This window comes from Panthera leo, chromosome B2, assembly GCF_018350215.1.
Source record: "Panthera leo isolate Ple1 chromosome B2, P.leo_Ple1_pat1.1, whole genome shotgun sequence".
Lineage (NCBI taxonomy): Eukaryota > Metazoa > Chordata > Mammalia > Carnivora > Felidae > Panthera > Panthera leo.
Genome location: NC_056683.1, coordinates 85,028,906 through 85,052,193, shown reverse-complemented (window position 1 = coordinate 85,052,193; position 23,288 = coordinate 85,028,906). Strand labels below are relative to the sequence as shown.

Sequence of the window (23,288 nt, the reverse complement as noted above, 5' to 3'; positions counted from 1 at the left end):
TTTCTTCCATTATAACAGCTAGACTATTGATAAAGTGGTGAAATAAAAAACATAAATGCCCACTTATGTATTTATATATTTTTAGTGCTTAAAAATTTTCAGTCTGGCATAATTGACAAAATTATAAGATCTTTAAAGTGTACAACATGATGATTTCATATACATAAACATTGTGAAAAGACTCCCCCATTGAGTTAATCAACACACCATCACTTCATATATTTTACCTTTTTTTTTAATGGTGAGAACATTTAAGTTCTATTTTGTTAGCAAATTTCAACTGTACAATACAGTGTAAATAACCATGTTTTATGTTAGATTCTCAGACCTTATAAATCCTTTTTTTTTTCTTTTTTTTTTTTTTTAGATTCCACATATAAGTGATACATTGCAGTATTTGTCTTATCTTTCACTGTCTGGCTTATCTCCCTTAGCATTATGCTCTCCAGGTTGTTCTATATTGATGCGTATGGCAGGATTTTCTTCTCTTTTTAAGGCTAATATTCCATATTGTATACATTACATTTTATTCATCCATTCATCTATAGACAGACACTTAGGTTGTTTCCATACATTGGCTATGGTAAATAATGGTTCAATGAATATGGGAGTGCAGACATCTCTTTGAAATAATGCTTTTGTTTGCTTTGAATATTTGGTTCATTTTAAAATGGACTTTTATCTTCTTTACTGAATTTAAAAGTTTGTTTTAGTTATCACAAATTGATCTTTGAGTCACATATGACCAAAACAATTGTCTCCATAAACCTGATTTTTGGCAGTAGAAAATGATGAACTATTTCATCTGCCATAAAGCTCTCATGACTTGAAGGAGGGTTAGAGGTGAGTGATGAGCAGACAGCATGAGGAGTTGAGGAACTTTTAAATTGTCATTTTACTTCCTTCTGGTTCAAATCTACCTAAAGAATTTTGAAGGAAACTACTTCCAATATATTTCTAAATTTTACTCATTTCCAGTATTGATCTCTGGAAGCTTTTCTTTTCTTTCTTTTTTTTTTTTTTTTTTTTAAGATTGGAAGCTTTTCTTAAGGGAAAATGCCATAAAAGTGCAAGTGCTTCCATGAGATTGTTCTAAGTAGTCTTAATTGTTTTGGTGATGGCGGGAGAGAAAAATCAAAGGAGACGGAATTTGGAAATGTGTTTATGAGTATGAGAGAGCTACCAACCTTATATAGAATGTTATAAAAAAGGTTTATCTGACCTGGATTGAGACACTGGATACAAAGTTGAAAGATACTCTTAGCCATCATAAGGTCAATAAAGTGTCCCTATGCTTGTTTTGTATTTTCTACTTTATACTAATCAATACCACTACCACTTATCCCATCTCTATTACCACTAGGATTGCTACTATCAAATTAACAATAATTATGTTATTTTTCCCATCATAGCAAGTCAAGAAAGTCACAAGTCTAAATATTCTATATACAGTTTTTTTTTCTCATTTCTCTCATATATTGTATAGGTGAGCATTTTCATTGTGTGTCTATTTTAGATACAGTAATGCAGATAACTAATTTTTCCACCAAATTTTTCCACCAAAAACTAAACCCTCATAGGAGTCCAAAAGTGGCATTTCATGTCATCTTTCCTTTATCAGATAACTCAAAATTCAAATAGAAAGTCATAAGATTTTACTCAAAAATCTAACATGTTTAGCTCTTAGAACCTCACATGGAATAGACCCTCCAGACTGACTACCAATAGTCACCATTTTGTGAATTTGATGGATCTGGTAGGTTATCTTTTACATGTTTATATGTTCTTAAAAGAGTATGCTCACTGCATAAACATTCAAATAGCTTATAAAACAATTAGCAAGCATTGTGATGTAGAATACATTCTATTTTTAAGTGATAAATATAGATTTTGTTTAAAGTTTAGCAATTACACTAAGGATCAGTGTTGGAGTTTAGATGAACAGAGGCTTCATGGAGGTGACTGCATTTGATCTTTTTATTTTTTTCAAGTGTGTGGGATTTGTTCTGGGAAAGGAATAATTTTTTTGAGGCCTTGAGTAAATATTTATTTTACTCAAGTATTTATTTCTTTATTTTATTTTTTTAACTTTTTTTAAAATTTACATCCAAATTAGTTAGCATATAGTGAAACAATGATTTCATGAGTAGGTTCCTTAATGCCCCTTCCCCATTTAGCCCATCCCCCCTCCCACAACCCTTCCAGCAACCCTCAGTTTGTTCTCCATATTTATGAGTCTCTTCTGTTTTGTCCCACTCCCTGTTTTTATATTATTTTTGTTTCCCTTCCCTTATGTTCATCTGTTTTGTCTCTTAAAAGTCCTCATATGAGTGAAGTCATATGATGTTTGTCTTTCTCTGATTAATTTTGCTTAGCATAATACCCTCCAGTTCCATCCACGTAGTTGCAAATGGCAAGATTTCATTCTTTTTGATTGCCAAGTAATACTCCATTATATATATATACCACATCTTTTTATCCATTCATCCATTGATGGACATTTGGGCTCTTTCCATACTTTGGCTATTGTTGATAGTGCTGCTATAAACATAGGGTGCATGTGTCCCTTCAAAACAGCACACCTCTAGCTCTTGGATAAATACCTACTAGCGCAATTTCTGGGTCGTAGGGTAGTTCTATGTTTAATGTTTTGAGGAAACTCCATACTGCTTTCCAGAGTGGCTGCACCAGCTTGCACTGCAGCCAACAATGCAAAAGAGATCCTCTTTCTCCGCATATTCGCCAACATGTGTTGTTGCCTGAGTTGTTAATGTTAGCCATTCTGACACGTGTAAGGTGGTATCTCATCGTGGTTTTGATTTGTATTTCCCTGATGATGAGTGATGTGGAGCATTTTTTCCTTTGTCGGTTGGCCACCTGGATGTCTTCTTTGGAGGAGTGTCTATTCATGTCTTTTGCTCATTTCTTCACTGGATTATTTGTTTTTTGGGTGTTGAGTTTGATAAGTTCTTTATAGATTTTGGATACTAACCCTTTATCTGATATGTCGTTTGCAAATATCTTCTCCCATTCTGTTGGTTGCCTTTTAGTTTTGCTGATTGTTTCCTTTGCTGTACAGAAGCTTTTTATTTTGATGAGGTCCCAGTAGTTCATTCTTGCCTTTGTTTCCCTTGCCTTCGGAGACGTGTTGAGTAAGAAGTTGCTGCAGCCAAGGTAAAAGAGGTTTTTGCCTGCTCTCTCCTTGAGGATTTTGATGGCTTCCTGTCTTACATTTAAGTCTTTCATCCATTTTGAGTTTATTTTTGTGTACGATGTAAGATAGTGGTCCAGTTTTCCCAGCACCACTTGCTGAAGAGACTGTCTTTATTCCATTTGATATTCTTTAGGAAAGGAATAAATTTTAAAGGAGGTAGGCAAAGATGAGGAAGCATCATGAAAGAAATATTAAGTTATATGAAGACCAATTCTTCTATAGCAAAGACACACAGATACCCAACCCCAATATGAAAGGATATTAGAGGAGACATGCTGTTGATGTTTTTAAGACATTTTTGTAGAAAATTACTATGTATCTGCATTAATATAGTATTGTTTATTATTTTTAAATTTTTACACTAATGTTTATTATGTAAGTATCATTCATTTTTTAAAAATTATTTATTTATTGAGAGAGAGGGAGGGAGAGAGAATCCTAAACAGGTTCCCTGTGGTCAGCACAGAGCCTGATGCGGGGCTTGCACTTATGAACTGGAAGACCATGACCTGAGTGGAAATCAAGAGGCAGACAACTGACTGAGCCCCCTAGATACCCCACTATCATTCAATTTGAAGTGCAACTTCATTTTTCAAACATTTTTGTATTTAGTATTTACCTACAGTAATAAATTTAAATAAAATTCATTTTAATATTTTTATAAGTATCCCATGCCTAATTTATCTCCATGTTAGCAGGCATTTGCCTTATTTACAATTGTTTTGCTATAATGGGCTACAATATATATCTTGTCATATATGCCAAAGTTTTAGATCTATAAAAAGTTGAGAATATGGGATAAAAAGTATGAACCTTACTAGATATTTACCAAATGGATTTTAAAACTCTTTTAACAATTTGTAGTGTCATCAGCAATGTGTATCTCTTCCTATGATTCAATACCTTTCCAAAAACTAGTATCATCGTTCTTTAAAAAGATCCAAACTAAGTCAGAGGTTTGGTACTATCTGACATTACGACTTACTATAAAGCTGTGGAAATCAAGACAGTGTGGTATTGATGGAAAGAATAGACAAATAGATCAATAGAACAAAGAGCCCAGAAATAGATTTTATATATATATATATATATATATATATATATATATATATATATATATATAAACTGATCACTGACAAAGGAGCAAAGGCAATAGAATAGAACAAAGATAATCTTCTCAACAATGGTGATGGAACAACTGGACATCATATGCATAAATATATATATATATATTATACCCCTTCATAAAAATTAACTCAAGATAGATCATAGACCTGAATGTAAAACACAATTATAAAATGCTTATGATAAAATGTAGAAGAAAATTGATCTTGGGCATGGTAATGGCTTTTTAGACACAACACCAAAGGCACAACCTATGAAAGAAATAATTGATAACCTAGATTTCATCACAAGTAACAACTTCTGCTCTGCAAAAGACAATAAGAATGAAAAGGGAAGCCACAGGGTGGGAAATAATATTTGCAAAAGACACAACTGATAAAGCGCTATTCAAAATATATAAAGAACACTTAAACTCAGCAATAAGAAAACAACCTCATCAGTAAATGTGTCAAAAGACCTGAATAGACACCTTAAAAATTAAAATAGATAACAAACACATGAAAAGATTCTTAACATGTCATAAGAGAACTGCAAAGTAAAACAAAAAGAGATGCCGCTACACACCTATTGCAATGGCAAAAACTCAAAACACAATAGCAAATGCTGGCAAGGATGTAAAGCAATAAGAACTCTCATTCGTCATCTGTGGGAATGTAAAATGGTCAAGCTACATGGGAAGACTGACAATTTCTTATCAAACTAAACTTACTCTTACCATATATGATCCAACAATTTTGCTTCTTGGTATTTCCCAAAATAAGTTGAAAGCTTATGTCCACACAAAAACTTGCACGCAGATGTTTTTAGCAGCTTTCTTCATAATTCCCAAACATGCAGGCAACCAAGATGTCTTTTAGTGTGTAATAGACAAACTGTGCTAGAACCAGACAAAGGAATATCATTCAGCACTAAAAAGAAATGAATTATCAAGTCATGAAAAGACTTAAATGAATATGACTGACTACAAGAAACCACTCTAAAAAGGCCCCATATTGTATGACACTATTTGATATTCTGGAAAAGGTGAAATTATGGAGACAGTAGATGGATCAGTGGTTGCCAGGGGTTGTAGAGAGGAATGGATAGGCAGAACACAGAGGATTTTTAAGGCAGTGGAATTATTCTGTATGATACTGTCATGGGGGGTACACGCCATCATATGTTTGTCAAAACCCATGGATTATACAATACCAAGAATGGATGCTACTATAAACTCTGGATTTAGTGTATAATGATGACTCAATGTAGGCTTATCAATTTTAACAAAAGCCTGTTAAAATATCTCAAGTGGGAGAGGCTGTATCTGAAGAAGATCCCAGAATGTAATTTCTGTTTAATTTTGCTGTGAACCTAAATCTGCTTTAGAAAATTACAGTCCAATATAAAAATCAAAAACAAAGATTGCCATCACACCTAAATATAAGAATGCTTCCTTAACAGTGTAAAATACTGTGTTCAAATATTCACTTGTCTCATAAAATTTATATATTTTTCTTTTTGTAGATTGCTTGTTGAACAGGATATAATTAACTGTCTTTTACACTGCAGACTCTCTTGCTTTCTTTCTCTGCAAAATTTTATTTGGTTACAATTGGTCATTGAAGCAATTTGGTTCTTTGTCCACCAGTTTCCCACATTTTGGAATTTTTTGACTACATAACAATGGCATTATTCAATATGTTTTTCTTTTTTTATGTCCTATGAATAAAGATAAAACTTAGAAGCTTGGTTAGATTTAGTTTTCATGTGCATGAGTGTGTATGTGTGTGTGTAATTTGTGTTGTTTTGCTTTATTTGGCATGGCTACTATTCATGTGGTGTTCTGTTTCTCCCTCAGGATGCACATAATGTTTGGTTGTCTCTATTGATATTAGCAGTTATATATGATAACAGCATAGATCCATTAATTCAGACCAAAAAAGTGCTATTCTAAAATTTTTTTTAACGTTTATTTATTTTTGAGACAGAGAGAGACAGAGCATGAACGGGGGAGGGTCAGAGAGAGAGGGAGACACGGAATCTGAACCAGGCTCTGGGATCTGAGCAGTCAGCACAGAGCCCAACGCCGGGCTCAAACTCATGGACAGTGAGATCGTGACCTGAGCCGAAGTCGGATGCTTAACCAACTGAGCCACCCAGGCACCCCAAAAAAGTGCTATTCTAATTAGATCATGTCTTCTTTGTATCTTAGGCAGAATACTTCCCTAAAGAGAAGGTTCCTTTGTCTAGTTATCTAGTGCTTGGTTACCCAGTAGAATAGTGGGGGAAAGATGAGATAAATGTGTGATTATTTCCTTTTTTTTCGGCTTCAAAATAATGGAAAACATCTTTCAACCATAACCAATTGGTGGATGGTAGTTCTTTTATGTTTTGTGCTTTGGTCTCATTGTAATTTCATGGTTTTAAATATATTTTGTACATTTTTATCTATTGCAAGTAATACTGATATTCAAACTTTTCATATTTTGTCCAAGTGGGATCCTTTCTAAGATGACTCCTGCATCATTTTGACACAGCACTCAACATCTTTGAAACATTCTGTACTCTGTGTCATGACAATATGGTCCATTTCGTCTTGATCCCTCCTGCTTGTCTTTTCTGTAAGAAGTTCTAGTTCCTTCTGATGACAGAGAAAAAAAAAATGATAGATAGATGATAGATAAATAGAGATAGATACATATGAAATACCTATATAATTTAAGACCAAATTTTATTCATTGTTAATGGTTGGTTATTGTTTCTAAACTTTTTTCTAGAAACATATAGGAAATGTGTTTATTTTTTCTTAAAGATATTTTTATTAAAATTTCTCATGAACTCATAATGATGCATCCAATTCAAATTTAGGGCCTCCAAGGTTTTTATTTAATCTCTTTTGCATTATATGTTTCTCTCATATCTATACTGAGAATTCCAGTTCTCAATAACACTGAGACTGTAGAATTAGACAAAGAAAACATTACTCATTTGCTTTATCCCACAGTACGTGTACAAATATATCAGTATAAAAACACAAACACTAAAACAAAAATGATTGCTTAAATGTTTAAGATTTTCTTTTGCAGTTTATTTTTGTCAAATTACTATGACTTAAAGTCACTTTTTAAAAATTTCCTCTCTTTATACTATGAACTAAATACACATTTAGTTTTGCATGCTTCTTGTTTTGCTTCTTTTAAAAATTTAATTCTAAAGGTAAATGTAAAATGTTTGTAGATTTCTAAAGTCATATCTACAAAACAAGGAAGTCCAGGATCTGGGTTTGCCCCTCTATGCTATTCTCTCTCTCTTCTTAGAGCCAACAGTTGTCCCCCTTAATGTTTAGTCTTCTATCGTGTACTTATTTTTGTGTTTTAATGTAAACAGATCCCTCTTTCAAACTTCTGGTATGTAGGAAGGTTTCTAGTGGTTGCCTTCATACACAGTACCTTTCCACAGCATTCCTAATCCTTTTTTTGAGGGGTGGGGGTATGATCTAATGGTTCCTTATTATAAGTAATAATAAATTAGTTACTAAATTCTGCTTCCTCCTGTCCTCTCTTCCCCAGCATCTAATTTGAACCATTCAGTTTAATTCACAGTTAATAACTGTAAGGTCATCAGCAAGCACATTCTACTCCCTATTCTCTTTAGAGTTTGGTAATGTTTTTCACATTTGATTAAGCCTCAATTTTGAATCAATCCCATCTCTACATATTCTCCAATTTTCTTCATTTCCTAGAAATCATAAGTTCAGAATATTTTAAAATATTATTTCCCGAATATACCATATGCTACACTTTGAATCATATTTATTGAATATATTATCTAATTTCAGTTTCATACTTTAATGAAATGAAATGTTTAAATGAATTTGTTATAACTTAACATTTCACCCCCATCCTGTTTTTCAACTTCCGGGATCTTTGAAATTCATTGTAGAATCTAGGGGGTTTTACTATCAACGTGTCAAAGGAATAGAGCTCAATTTCAGGTCAAAATAAGATTCACAGCAGATGAGAACTGAAATATTGTCTACGTTATGAGAGAATGGATATGCTGGGAACTTGAAGATCTGATGGATTCCAAGGTCACTTACCAATCTTAAAAAATCTTCTCAGCTTCCAGATATATTTTTTAAACTCCTATATAGACACAATGTTGGATGGATTCTCTACTTATTCTTAATAATGCCATACAAGTAAATAGTAGAAAATATTTGCAAAGTTTTCTTATATCAGGTGTACTTTAGTTACATAAGGCCTTTACCTCCATATTTATTTAAATACCTGTACACAGGTATAGGTATATTTTAATACATATTTTATATAGAATATGATTCATTTATTCCTTTAACAAACATTTATTGAACTGCCTTTTGATACACTAGGCATTAACTTAGACTCGCCCAGAAGAGTAAAACAAGACCAACCGAAATTGAAATATCCCTGAGTTTGAAACAAAATATGTATAAAATCTTAACGGGTTATAATTACTCCATAGGCTGCAGAAAGCAGAAGCTGCCATGACCCGAGCCACAGCCTTTCTAATTCTGATAAAAGTAAGCAGCATTTATATCATCATTAAAATTGACAAAACAGATAATAGAGGGAACAAAATGGAAATGGTTTACTGTTGGCTACCAGGAACCCTAAGGAAAGATATGTTCTTTCCCTCACCCTATTTCATTAAGCATATCATACTATCAATATTTTCAGTTGACAGTAAGGGTGCAGCCTGAAACTTCAGCTCTGTGAAGTTTTTCAATACTACATACTCTTCATTCTGTCAGTCGCATGAGAAAATGTATTTATAGAAACCTATTTTTGTGTGCCTCTTATGGACCCTTCACTGGTGTTGGGGCTTGACTTAAAACAATAAGTCAGGTACAGTGCAAGCCTTATGCTATTTTACAGTCTAGGAGCAGAGGCATACAAACAAGCACTTCTAAATGCAGAGTGGAATGTGACAAGTGAACCTTCCTTATAGAATATCTAATTGTAAGCAATCAAATGGATGGGGAATAAAATTCCAGGCACCTGGCTGGGCTTAAGTATTCCTATATTGTAATTTGATTTTATGGCACGGAATCTATTCTGAAACCCAAAATACGGGGTCACCCTTACTTGGCAATTGTGCGCAGGGAGTGTAATATTGTGTTGGCAAGGAGAAAAATAAGAGATCTCATTCCACCTTTAACAATGTTGTAGTTCTGGCCAACAATTTAAAGAGGTTATGACGCCACTGACCTAGAAATCATAATGCAAACATAGCTCCAGCAATCGCAAATGCATATACTTGCTTTTAGAACGTTTATAATTTGTATAAGTACATTTTTAATATTCTTTACATTTTCAGTGAGTTGTGAATTAGATTTGTTTGCAATGTGCAAGGGTTTAGAAAGCAGAATATCTTGTTGTTAAATAAGATTCGTATCATTATAAAAATGCACTTAAAGAAACATTTTAGTATATTAGCATAGATCATGGCATACTTCACCATTTTGTTAAGTCACAAAAGCAGTTAGGAACTTTGATTTTCCACCTGTATGAGGAACTGACTGAATATCATTTCATGATATTGGTGAGGAGTTTGAAAATCTATGCCTGTATTTGCTTGGAATCATTTTTACGGCCAATTAAATCTATTTAAAAGTATGCTAAATAAATGACAAAGATCCTTTCTTGAGGATGAAATAAAGATGTAAATAAATCATGTATTTTGAAAACTAAAACTGAAAAAGAAACCAACAGTAACAAAAATAAATGCCATAATTATAACTCCAACTATATAATTCAGTAAATTATATCTATATGTATATATCACATCAAAGCATTTGCCTATGTTATTTGTAAGTTTAAGAGCTGTCTAACGCATGTGCTGTATAGATTAGGAACCCTGTCTTATTTTGTAGGTACATAAACATTACTGGAGTCATAAAATAACAAGGTTAGAGAGGATCAATCATAATTTTTGCGAGGTATTATAGGCTTTTTGGCAATTGATAGATATTGCACAATTAAGCAGATGACATTTTTCTGCATTTGTTTGCATCAGAGTATATTTTGATAGTAAGAGAAGGAGTAATTTCTGGAGGGTGAATATGGTAGCGTGAATCTAGTGGTTTAATAATGGTACGATAGAACACAGCACAGACCACACTAGTAATTAAATTTCATCTGCTTCATAAGATAGTCATCAGTACATATGTTTGAAACACAGATCTGAATGTTCTTAGATTTTAGAGAGGTTGTAGCTTTACTTGAGGATACAAGGTAGTGCTGTTTCATTTTACAAACAAAAACTACTGTTACCAAGACCTGGCAAAGCTAGAATGAGGACATCATCTCTTACAAAGAGAGCAAGCATACAGAAGAAGCCAATTCCATACTGCTACATGCCAGTTATGATTTCGTTTAATGGAAAAATAGATAAGTTATATCTATATACACTGCACAATGTAAATACAGAGCCAATAACAATATTCACCCAAGGATGAAATGTTCATTTTTCAGTAGTTTACAGGGTTCTATGGCCTGCGATATTTGCAGTGGCTGCAGAGGCCCTGGCCTTAAGGGAATAAAAATATGTGCTTTATGAAACATGAGTGAAAAGTTAAAGTGTATTCCTAGTTCTTAGTGGCTCTTTGTACTGACAACCAACTATTTCACTGGTTTTGTAAATGAAAATCTAAGCTCATCTTTTAATTCCAAATCTACTGACCTGTACCATTAATAAAGACCAAGACTTCACTGCGGTCTATCTATTCAAATGCTAATCACCATTTGCCAACTTACTATATGTATTTAAATACTACAAAAAGTGAGGCTTTTTTTCATATCAGCCTTTCTCTGTATTTATCATTACTCCGCATAGAGAATCTAAATGATAATGTGGGCTCCTCTTCCAATGTCAGATTTCCTGTGTGACATCAGTAAAATTAAATAACCTTTCTGGGCCTGATTTTTAATTCAATTATGGATACTTTAATACTAACATTTTTACGGCAGTTCTTGAGATGTTTGTAATGTTTGTAAAACAAATTGAGAGGTTATTATTATTTTTAATCATTGACATGTTTGTTTACTGAAAATCAGTAGAGAAATTTGGCTGTTTTGTGTATGTTGATATCCTTGGCAGATTTTGGACTGGCACCTATAACAATTTTCTGAGATGCTTCTTTATACCTCAATCTATTTATCTTATTAGAGGTTTTGGCTACTAAAAAGAAAAAATAACCCAGAACCTCTGCTGAGGACTTGTGAAATGTAATTATACCCTTTACTGATTTTTTTTCCACTCAGTCTTTTTACCCTGACATATCACTTATTTAAATGTCAGCAGTAATGTTAATTTACTTTTCTTTTTATATTTTTGCATTTTCTTTACTAGAAGCTGACTCGTATTTTCAAATAATAGGGAAGAAAGAATTGCACTTTTCACTTATTTTGGCATAAAATAGACTTATTTAAATAATGCTTTATCCTCAGTTTTATGGACAGAATAAATAGTAGACTCATTTATTGATGATAGATATATTACATAGCATTATTTATTCTATAGAGTACAGAAATATCATTTATATAACCTTGAGAAAAAGTTCATGCCAGCATAATTTAAGTCAATGAGGGCAAAGAAAGCCAGGTAGTTCATTTTGGGAAAAAACTCAAATAACAAAAATGTTTAATAGATAGTAACAAACTAGGCTTAATCTGATGAAAGGAGATCACATAACTTCTGGTATTTCCCTAAAACTTAATGTCTAGATAGTATGGCATGACTATTAGAGATTTCTTCTTTTGAACAGCATCTGACACTTTAGGGGGCACTAATGTGTAGTAATATAAATCATGTTATTGAATCACATGCAAGCCTGGATTTGAAATATAGTTCTGCCACTTGCTATAGTATGGTCTTAAGCAAATAGCCACTTTTTGAGTCTATCCCTTATGTGTCTGTAAAATAGGGATAATACTTACTTCCCTCATGGTTAGATGAATGTTTGTATGAGATAATTCATATATAGTGCTTAGCGTTTAGTGTTGAGTAAACACTCAATAAGAATTAACTAGTTAGCTAATTAGTTAATAGTTTCTCTTTCTAACAAACATTTAATTTTTAAAAATCTCCCAAATCTCCTCAAAATACTTAATTATTAACCTTGACACACTTTGTTTCCTGTCATATACATATGAAAGAAAGAAATGGTTAAAAACTACTTCACTGATTCTAAAGAGTACAGTATTAAAGAAGGAAGGGGGCAGCATAATGTTATTGTTTACAGAGAAACCTGACAAACACTACCTTACGCGATCAGGGTTTGTTCCAACAGTGGTGTCATTTTGAGGATATGGATCCTTGATGTGATCTGATGAAACATCACCTTACCTCTGTGGTCCTCACCACAGAAACCCATAACCTCAGTCTAACCAGCAGATAAACATCAGACAAATATCAATTGAAGAAGAGTCAACAAAATTTCTGATGATTACTCCTCAAAACTCTCAAGACCATCAAAAACAAGGCTGAGAAAATGTTACAGCGAAGGGGAGCCTTAAGGAGACATGGTGACTAATGGCATAGAAGTAAAAAGACATGAATCTGAGTCACACTCTAATAAATTTTCTAACTTGGGAGACAGTGCTTGGACATCATTGCTACAATGCTCACAGTCACCATTAACATCAGGTGATGCCATTTCGGATACCTCCACATTCTATGCAGCCATAGCGATTAAATAATGGATAGAGCGAACATTCAAGTCATTTGACTAAAATGGGATAATACATAAACTGTGTTAGCAAACACTCAATTTTATTTGAATTGAACAGCGGGAAAAGAAACAGGAAAAAACAAAGAATCTGATGATCATGAGAAAAATGTTTCTTTGTCATAGAAGAACTTATTTGCAAAAGATCAAGCTAAGGTCAAGGATTTATGAAACCCATTATGAGGTTGAATTAGTATGTTTTTAATCTACATTTTTCAGTTTTTTACAGTATTAATTTACTCTGTTTATAAATGATGAGTTAATTAGCTGCAAGATAGAACTTATCAATAGACCTATAAACATGACTACCTAAGACATCTGGGTAACTGATCTTTGTTCTTATTTTACAGCCCCAAGTCAAGTAATGTACTTATATCAGGCTGTGTAAGCCTGCAGGGGGCTGATAAATGGAATCTGGGTAGATGTTGTGTATATGAAACCTTACCTTGTTACAGTATTTTGTATTATGTAAATTCTAAAACTGATGAGAAGCACTTAGTCCAGAAGAGATAGTCCTGGCACATATCAACTAGCTTGAATGAAGACTATTCCAGGTTTAGGTATATAAGCCAATGTATACAAGACAGAGGGCTAAGAGGGGGACTGAAAACGTCTGAAGTGACTCACACACAATTAGAAAATTACTACTGGCAACACTTTGCGAAGATTTTCGGGTGCAGAATTTTGTCTTTCCATTGGCTGTAGAACATGTTGATTTCTCCTTTGTGTAACTCTGATTTCGCTTACCTTGACATTCTTTGGATAACCCTGGCTGTTGATCTCGTTTGTGTGCGAGGTCTTTTCATCATTGTGTTCCTAGTTCTGATAGTCTAATAAAGTGGAAATACATCATAATATTCACACTTTCTTCCTTCGCATAAAGCTGTACCAATTACATTATATTTTATTGTTATGGTTTATGAGATTCATCTCCACTTTTTAAACATAACAATGCTTACTTTTGGTTCCCCTTGTTAGCATCTTCATTAATTTTATATTTTGGTTCATTTGTTGATTTACTGGGTCTGGTGTTCAGGAATTTATTTTTCACAAAGGGTCTATAGGTATTCCATTACCTGAGTAATTTTATGTTTGATAAAATCTCTTGCTTTTGTAACTGAGTAATATCTGTTCAGTGTCCAAGGAATCTTGGGCGCCTTTTAATTTCTCTCAGAAATTTGTTCACATGGACTTTTTTCTAGTGTTGAATGTTATGAAAGGAAGTCTCAAGTCATTTTTTTCTTCCTGTAAGGGTCTTTATTTATCTTCCAGGATGACTAAAAATCCTTTCTTCATGCTGGGTATTCAATAATATAATTAGGATACAAGTCATTGTTAGCTGTACATATCAAGCTTTTCCTGGGAAGTGGTGTATCACTTGGCCTGTAGATAATTTCTTCCTTCATTTCAGACATTTTTTTCCTGAACTGCATTATTGAATAATTTCTGATTCTATGTGTTGAGTTCTTTGTTTCAGGAACATAAACTATCTTGATAAAGGAATATCTGAATTGTACAACTATTATCTTTTCGCATTGTGATTATTTCAGGATCTATCTCTGCATCAGAATTTCCCTTTCATTTTTTTTCTGTACGGTTCCTCAGTTTCTGAATCTTTCCACATCTTTTTCCTTTTCTTCCCGCCCCCCCTTTTTTTTGTTGTTCTTTGTTTTTGTCATTCTACTTATTTGTTTAGCTTTGTAGTCTTTAAAATCACATTTTCTTCATCTCCTTCTCCTTCTCCTTCTTGTAGATAGAGTGTGCGGGTATGAGTAGGGAAGGGGCAGAGGAAGAGAGAGAGAAATAGAGAGAGAGAAAGAGTCTCAAGCAGGCTCCATTCTCATTGCAGAACCCGATGTGGGGCTCAGTCTCATGAAGGGTGAGATCCAGACCTGCGCCGAAACCAAGAGTCTCATGCTTAACTGACTGAGCCACCCTGAGACCCCTTATTTTCTTTTTTAAACTCTAATGTTGTGTGTCTTTTTGTTTTTTAACTGATTGCATGCTCTTACTTAGCTGTTCTATACACCACGCTCTCCTTCACACCAAGATCAAAATTTTCATGTGACTCATTTAGGGTTCTACTAGATTTAATAATAAAGAAACCCCCAAAATACAAGTGCTCAAACCAGAGAGACTTTTTATTTCCCATTTAGCTAACAGCTCTGGGTGGATGTTCCAGGTTAGTGGGTGGCTCTCCCTATGGGTATTCATGGACTGGGGCTAATGGAGACTCTGGGTCTTCAACACACAGCTTTCAAGCTCACTGTAGTCACTGTCATCTTATCAGACAAAAGTGGAAAACATAAATACCCAGGGCCGGAGAGTTTCCCTTAAGCAAGAAAGACACATATTCTAAATTTTCTTTTAATGTTTGTTCATTTTTGAGAGAGAGAGAGAGAGAGAGAGAGAGACAGAGAGAGAGAGAGAATGCAAGCAGGGGAGAGGCAGAGAGAGAGCAAGACACAGAATCCGAAGCAGGCTCCAGGCACTGAGCTGTCAGTACAGAGCCCAACACAGGGCTCGAACTCACAAACCGCGAGATCATGACATGAGTGGAAATAGGATGCTTAACCAACTGAGCCACCCAGACACCCCACGTATTCTAACAGTAGCAGTCAATCATACCTTTTATTCCTTGGCTTTCCTTTTTTTCTAGATTGAATAGTTATAATTTTTTTATTCTACGGTGTATTTGTATATTTCATACATCATTTTATTTGAATGATACTTGGAGAACTTTGCCCTGATTTTCTCCTTGTGCTGATACATTTTGTTCAGTTTCCCCTTGACTTTCTTCTGAGACCTGTTCAGTATCCTCTCTGAACTAACTTTTGGGGACACATTTTATATTCCAACCACATTTCTTAGACACTATGTCTTTAAGCAAGGGGGCCTGGAAGGAAGTTAGAAACAATACCATGAAGCTCTAATTTTTTTTTTTTCCTTTGTCATCATCTTTTGAGGTTTGTAGTATCAGATTGTTCCCTTTACTTTTTTTGATAACTGCAAATATTTTAACTTTTTTATTATATGTATATTTCACTGAGGAAAAGTAGTATTTATTAGGCTTTGATAAATTACCATGATCATTACCAGAAGTATTACTATAACTAATTTTTACTGTGTTTTCCTATTTTTGTATAGGATATGAGATTCACACTGTTAACTTCTTTGCAATTGTAGTGCAAACAATGTGTATAACAGTGTCTGAATAGTAAACTGTCATTGCTGTATACCTCAACCAATGGGTGATACATGAATAGTCATCAACTTGCAGATATAAGTTCCAGTTTGGTGTCTTAAGGGAACTAAATGCCCATGCATTAAGTGAAGTATGCCTGAGGCCTGTCTTCCAAATGATAGTTTAAGGAAATTCTCTACCCATCATCCGGCCTTCCAGTGGAAATCAACACCCTCTAGATGAATTTTATTTCCCACACTGGAAAAACAGCTGGAAATAATTTCTACCTTTTGTGGCATTTATTATTTGTTCTACGAATGTAGGTAAAGTCCCTTAAAGGGAAATATAATTTATTTTATGACTTTGAATTCTCAAACTTCTAAAAGCAAAGAATTATTTTAGTGAATGAATGCACTGTTCCGAACTCTACATACAAAGATTCATTAAACAGAAAAAAAAAACTTACCTAGTTTTCTCCAAAATTTTGATACTATCTGCTTCTAGGCCTAAGCTTACCTTTAAATATCAAAGTACAAATACGATATAAAAATATTACTGTTAGACACACTCATAAACATCAAAATAAAAGGAGGAAACTTATAAAAATAGTTTCCTGCGGACTACAACAAACAGGAAATCTTTAATTGAGAAAGTGAAGTCTCTAAGAAAGGACCCATAATGAAACTGAAGCTTTAGTTACACATAGAGCAACAATGCTGTGTCTAGAATACAAGTTCCAAACTTGGATTTATGATTGCCGTGTGCAATGTATTCCTTATATACTATTTTTTTTTCTTTTGCTCTGGTTTCATTTTTATAGACTGTCATGTACTATATATGAACTCATTTTTACACTAAACCCTTTGGCAAACTTACCTCAGTATTTAAGGAATTGCCTGTCTATTTGAGAACTTGGCTTGAAACAACAAAGGGGCAAATGGTAGAAAGATGGCAAAAATCTGCTTTCTAGATCAACAGCCAATGAGCAGAAAATAGACATGTACACACAAGTTAGGCTGAGTATCTAAAATAAGTTATGCTTAATTATAAACTCTGTAAATCTCTCATTTGCATTGAACCATAGGTTTTGTCAAGCTTTTGAGTCTGCGAGGCTAGAGGGGGGTGGGGCTGTCCCCCACTCAGGAAGGCCCAAACCTCAGGACTGACTCTTCCTTTAGGAACTTTACCCATGACTTGCGCATCCTTGATCATTTGCTCCTTTTTTGAAAGTGACTTTTTCAAAATGTTGTTATTTTGGTCTCAGTGGTTTACAAAATTGGGTTAACTTCTCCCTGAATTCCTTAGATTACAATCATACATGTGGGTGCTTACATGATAGACATATTTCTATCACTGGAAAGCTAGTTTTCATAATAACATAATGCACTTGTTACAAATATAACTTCACATATGTAAAACTACCTATGGCACTCCTGTAGATACGTTCCTCCCGTACATATCTTCATCTCAAATGATGGCAATAGTTCGTTCTAAGATCACTTTTAATCCATCCAAAAATACTGATGGCTCTATTTTCAAAGTATATCCAGAATCTGAACACTTATTACCACCCCAATATTGCCACCCTGGGCCAGACCAACAAGAGCTCCCACCTGGATTATCACACAGCGTCCTCTCTGGTCTCACTGCTCCCATGTACAGTACAGCATCCTGTTACGTTTGAAAACATGGTTACCCTGTGTCACTCAGAAGGCCCTCTCACAAAGTAAAGGAATATAAGCTCCTTTTAGCTGTGTATTATGATCATTAAAGACTTTGATCCAGTAAGGAAAAGTTTAGATATTTGTCTAGTAGATATACAGAGCACCAAACAAAACATATGTTCCGTGTTTAAAAGCACTGGCTAAAGAGACAGACCAATCTGAATCCAAATTCAATTTCCACTACCAACTATCATCAATTATGACTTAAGAAATCTGATTAATGTCTCCAAATATCAATATTCTGATACATAAAATGGGATCAAAACAATGTCATAACATTTTATATGACTATAACAATGTATAGGATTGGTATATCAAAGTCTAACCAGGAAGAAAGAAACCACCTAAAATGTTTATAACAGGGTATTTGAAATTTTTTTTTACATTTATTTATTTTTTAGAGATAGAGTGAGACAGAGTGCGAGCGGGAAAGGGTCAGAGAGAGACTGAGAGAAGGAGAATCTGAAGCAGGCTCCAGGCTCTGAGCAAGAGTTCAGCACAGAGACAGATGTGGGGCTCGAACCCACAAACCGTGAGATTGTGACCTGAGCCAAAGTCAGATGCTCAACCAACTGAGCCATACAGGTGCCCCTGTAACAGGTTATTTAATTCTGGGAATTAGTTACAAAGGTGTTGTGGATTTGGGGAAGCCATAAAAGTGATTATGACCTAACCCAGAGATTAGCAAAAGTGGGAGGTTACTGTCACCCTTAACCTGGAGGACTAAATGTTGGTACTAGTCAGAATCATTCTTTCAAAGCTCGAACCACAGTGGGCCAGATATAAGCTTAAACAGAAAATACTGCCCAACAAAGATGAAGGTGAAAATAACCTGGCATTTCCGTTCTCACTACACTCTAAAAATCCCACCAGTGTCTCCACTGTCCAATGCAGCTAGAAGCCAACTGACAGTGGTCCTGGGAAATGTACCTGGGAAATGGATGAAGAGGTGAGCCCCTCTCATAAAGAATGGAAAATGGGAAGAGGGATGAGTTTGGGAACAATTGGTCCCAAGGCTAGCATGGTCTATCACCAAAGATCTTAAAATTGGCTATGTAGTCTAGAGGATACTTAAATGTTCATGCAAAGCAGCAATTTTAAATTGCCGTGGCACGGAGGGTACATTACCTAGGAGGATAGAGGAAGTTTGTTTTTATGGGCTGGGGTTCATAGATGCCGAAATTAACACTGACTTGAATGTCAAGGTAAATACTTCTACTGGATCTCTGATATTGCTCTTCTTAATGAGAATAAAGAGTACATATAACTAATTGTCATCCAAGAAAGGATATTAGTAGTCAGATTTTGGGAAAAAATAATTGCACATTATTTGAAGTGATTTATTGACTTAAAAATGGGAAGAAGCCATTGAGACATCTGAGTTATAGACATGAGAAAAATCTAAAGAAGACAACCTAAATCCTTATCCAGAAATGAAGAACAAAGCTACTCACTGATGTAGATACACTTCACCCTTTAATGGCTTTCGTTCATGATCAATGGGGGAAATAAATCCTGTAGGATTTTGAATTCATATTTATTCTGTTGATGAATATATATTTTTATACGTTAATGAACATAAACTTGAAATGTTAAGCATATCTTGGAAACATTTTTGCTAATTACACATTGCCTTGCATCAGGGTATTGTTGACTTTCCATTAAATAATTTGAAAATTCGGGTACTACATTTGAAATGCTTAACATATTTAGTTAGGAAGTAAGTTCAGCCTTGTAATATTATAATGACTTAGCTTTGCAGGTATCTCAGTTAAAAAAGATCAGTGAACCAGAATTCTTTCTTACTGTGTTGACACAAAGTCCGAGTCACGTACATATATCCAAGACAATTCTGAGAAAAATACATCCATTCCCCAGAAACTCAGTGTCAGTGAAATTAAGAACCAAATGTTTGTATGCCTACAAAGAAATTTTTGCTTTGACCCATTTTCTACCTATAATGAGACAAAATCAGGTGGACCTCAAATGTTTTAGGTTGGTTTGGATAACTCAGCATATATATCCTGCTATTGTAATTAGCAGCAGTGGTTTAAAGTTTACAGAAGCAAAAACATGAAACTAAAGCTCTGGGTTAGAAATTAGGTTAAGAATAAAAGAGGAAATAAATATTTAATTAATGCAGAATCAAAGCTCTGGCAGTGAGATGGGGTCTTTATTATTACAGATGAAGCTTTCTAAAAGTAAGGCTACATAAAATGTATGAATCCTATTTAATTTTGTTAACATGAGGTTAAATATCTTTGAGATTATAATAGGGTATCTTGTCTTCTGTGCTTGCATTCTAAAGTATCAACAAAAATATGGCTGTATTTCTTCCTAGAATAGTTGATTTGAAGCCCTCTGTTTTTGTGAAAGAACTTGCAAATGAACTCTACAAAATTGTAAAGTGGAAGATAATATTAAGAGGAAATACTTATCGTTGCTCATTTATTTTCAGTGAATATGCCCACATATGTCTCCTTCAGGATGACATACAAACAACATTGACAAGTATGTAACATTTTCTTTTAACCTAAATTCTAAGCCACGATTGTTGCTGAGCTTTCTTTCATTTTTCTTTCTTGAAAATTATAAAACCGAATTTGAATATTTTAGTACATTTAGTGTTGCCTGAATGAGAACATCATTCAGTAAGGTCTGAGGAAAGTTCCAAAACATCAATCAGTTTATAGTCTTCAGGCAAATTCTGTCACATTTTCTGTTAATGTCTTTCTAAACCTGTTCCCATTCAGAGTATGTAATGTGAAGTGAAATAGCTTATTACAAAGTGCCACTAATTATATGCCACCATAACTGTATTATTTTAAGTTATTGTATTCCTTAGATTTAAATGATCTCTAATGTGTTTAAAGTTAATATTTGATGAAAACTTGTTAATATTTAAATAGTTTGCCTACTGCAATAGATTCTATGGAAAATGGGAGTATATCATATGATCATCTTTGAATGAATAAAGAGAAAATCTCAAATGATCTTTCCTGTGTTCAGTCATACTTCACTATTTTTAAGACTTGAGATTTTTCAGTTCACAAATTTACTAGATGTGAATTTGAATACATTTATAATGTTCATGTTTCCATTTTGAATGTGATTTGTTATTGTATTTTGGTTATCTTTTAGAAATTTCAAAATTTACTGTCAGTGTGCATTTTTTTATAGTAGGAAACTACTTCTTAAGAGCTTGCCAATAAAATATTGATGAAAAATTGATGATTTTTTTTTCTTTTCATTTATCTGGAATCCATTTATTCATCAAGGTGGTAACTTCACCAATAACTCATTGGAATAGTCTACGATTTTTAGGGAAGAATTATGATTTTAACAGGAAACCACAGGGGAAATTTAAATTATTTGTCTCTTAAAAAGTAGAACATTGTGATTTAGGGCAGTTAAAGAGTTCTGGGAGTGAGAACATCAAATATAGTGCTAGAAGTGTAGTTACATGGTTCAAGAGAATGACTTGAGCATCATAAAGCCTGAATCTCCTTGGATTCTGATTTGTTTACACAGATATTCTTTCAACTCATGCTTAATAATGTGTTGTTAAAAATAAGTTGGCTATTAAAAAAGTAAGTTGACTATATTTTTATCATCAAATGGCAAAATTTCTTAGCTTCATCTCTTACCCCATGCACAGGCTGGGGAGGAAATAGGTAACAATTGCCTTCTAAGTCCTTTTTCTTTTGGAGAACTTAAGTTTTTGGAAGGAAAAATAATAAATAATCTAAGGGGCATCCTTGTCTCTTTGTAACTAACTGGGGCCTGAAACAGGACAGCAAATACCTTTCTGACTTTCAAGTCTCAATTCTCTGATGTCTCCTTAGAATTGGGATGCTCTTGTAATGAGCAGTGATGCATCAGCAATACATTTAGATTTTCTATTTCTCAAGAACTTTCACTCAAAAACCTATATCAATATCTTAAATACACATGAAGAGCTTGACAAAAAAAAAGCCTACGATTTTGAATAGTAATTTTCAAAGTGCTTTTTTGTACATTATTCCATTTGTTACTCAAACTTATAGAGCTTCTCATGAATATAGATTAGAAAAGCTGTACTTTACAGAGAAAGAAATTGAAAACTCAGAAAAATGGTTTTCCAAAATAAATGAAGTGCTCTTAGAAATGTGTTGTTTTGATTTTGGATTGAAGACACTGCACCAGATACCTCACTAGGCCATGGTTAGCAGAAATCCCAGTGAAACGGATACTGCTTGCCAATAATGGGAATTCCCTCTCCATAGAATATTTCTGTCACCTGTGGAAACACTAGCTTTCCTCTAAAATTCCACAACTGGGAATAATCTCTCCTTTTCCCATTGTATTCTTTCATCATGGAAATTTTTGTTTTCTCTTTCAGGACATAAGAATTACTTATATACCTACTTCCCCCGGACTGTGAAGTCTGGGACCAGGATTGATGTATCTTTTTGTCTCTCATAACATCTAACAAAGTGTTTTTCATATGGTAATGCTTAAAATGTGTTTGTTTATTGAATAAAACATGTCAGTACGATTTTGAACATCTATAAGAAAAGAAAGTAATGTGAGACAAAGTAATGTGGATAAAACAAACGTAGCAAAATATTAGGAAACTATCAGAAATGCAGCAATAATGTTTTACCAATTCCTCCAACAAGCTATGCAAATAAGTCAGTCATTTAAACTGAATGACATTTGTGGAAGTATAAAACCAATGAAAGGGTCTTTATTTAAGGACTTACTTAAGTTCTCATTAAAGGCTAGATGGAAACTTTATTTATTTAGTTAGTTATTTTTTAATTTTTTTAACGTTTATTTTTGAAGGAGAGAGAGAGAAAGATTGAGAGAGAGAGAGAGAGAGAGAGAGCGAGCATGAGTGGGAGAGGGGCAGAGAGAGGAAGACACAGAATCCAAAGCAGGCTCCAGGCTCTGAGCTGTCAGCACAGAGCCTGACATGGAGCTCAAACTCACAAGCCATGTGAAATCATGACCTGAGCCAAAGTCAGACACTTAACCTACTGAGCCACTCAGGCGCCCCTGGAAAATTTATTTTAACTGTGCAATGGATGATATGAGGTGAGATATTTTGTGGAAGTTGGGCAACTTTATTTGAACTGTGCACACTACAGAGAATAGAAATACTCCTGTAATGTGTTCAGTTCATTAAGAACTTGGAGCAAAAAAATGGTTGTACATTACATACTGAGATCTTCTTAGGGCAAAACTGCATGCTAGAATTAGTCTGAAATCCTCCTAATGTAGGTACTTTTGGTGACGAGAGTTTGGAGT

At 34.1% G+C, this 23,288-nt stretch overlaps 1 long non-coding RNA gene across 1 annotated transcript in view; it reads left to right on the top strand.

Annotated features, from left to right (window-relative positions):
• Positions 1-22,474, top strand: part of LOC122219102 — a 38,977-nt gene extending 16,503 nt beyond the window's left edge. The window contains exons 2-3 of the long non-coding RNA XR_006202262.1: positions 20,455-20,507; positions 22,378-22,474. This is a non-coding gene — a long non-coding RNA (uncharacterized LOC122219102). The remainder of the gene's footprint in view (positions 1-20,454; positions 20,508-22,377) is intronic.
• Positions 22,475-23,288: the final 814 nt, after the last annotated feature.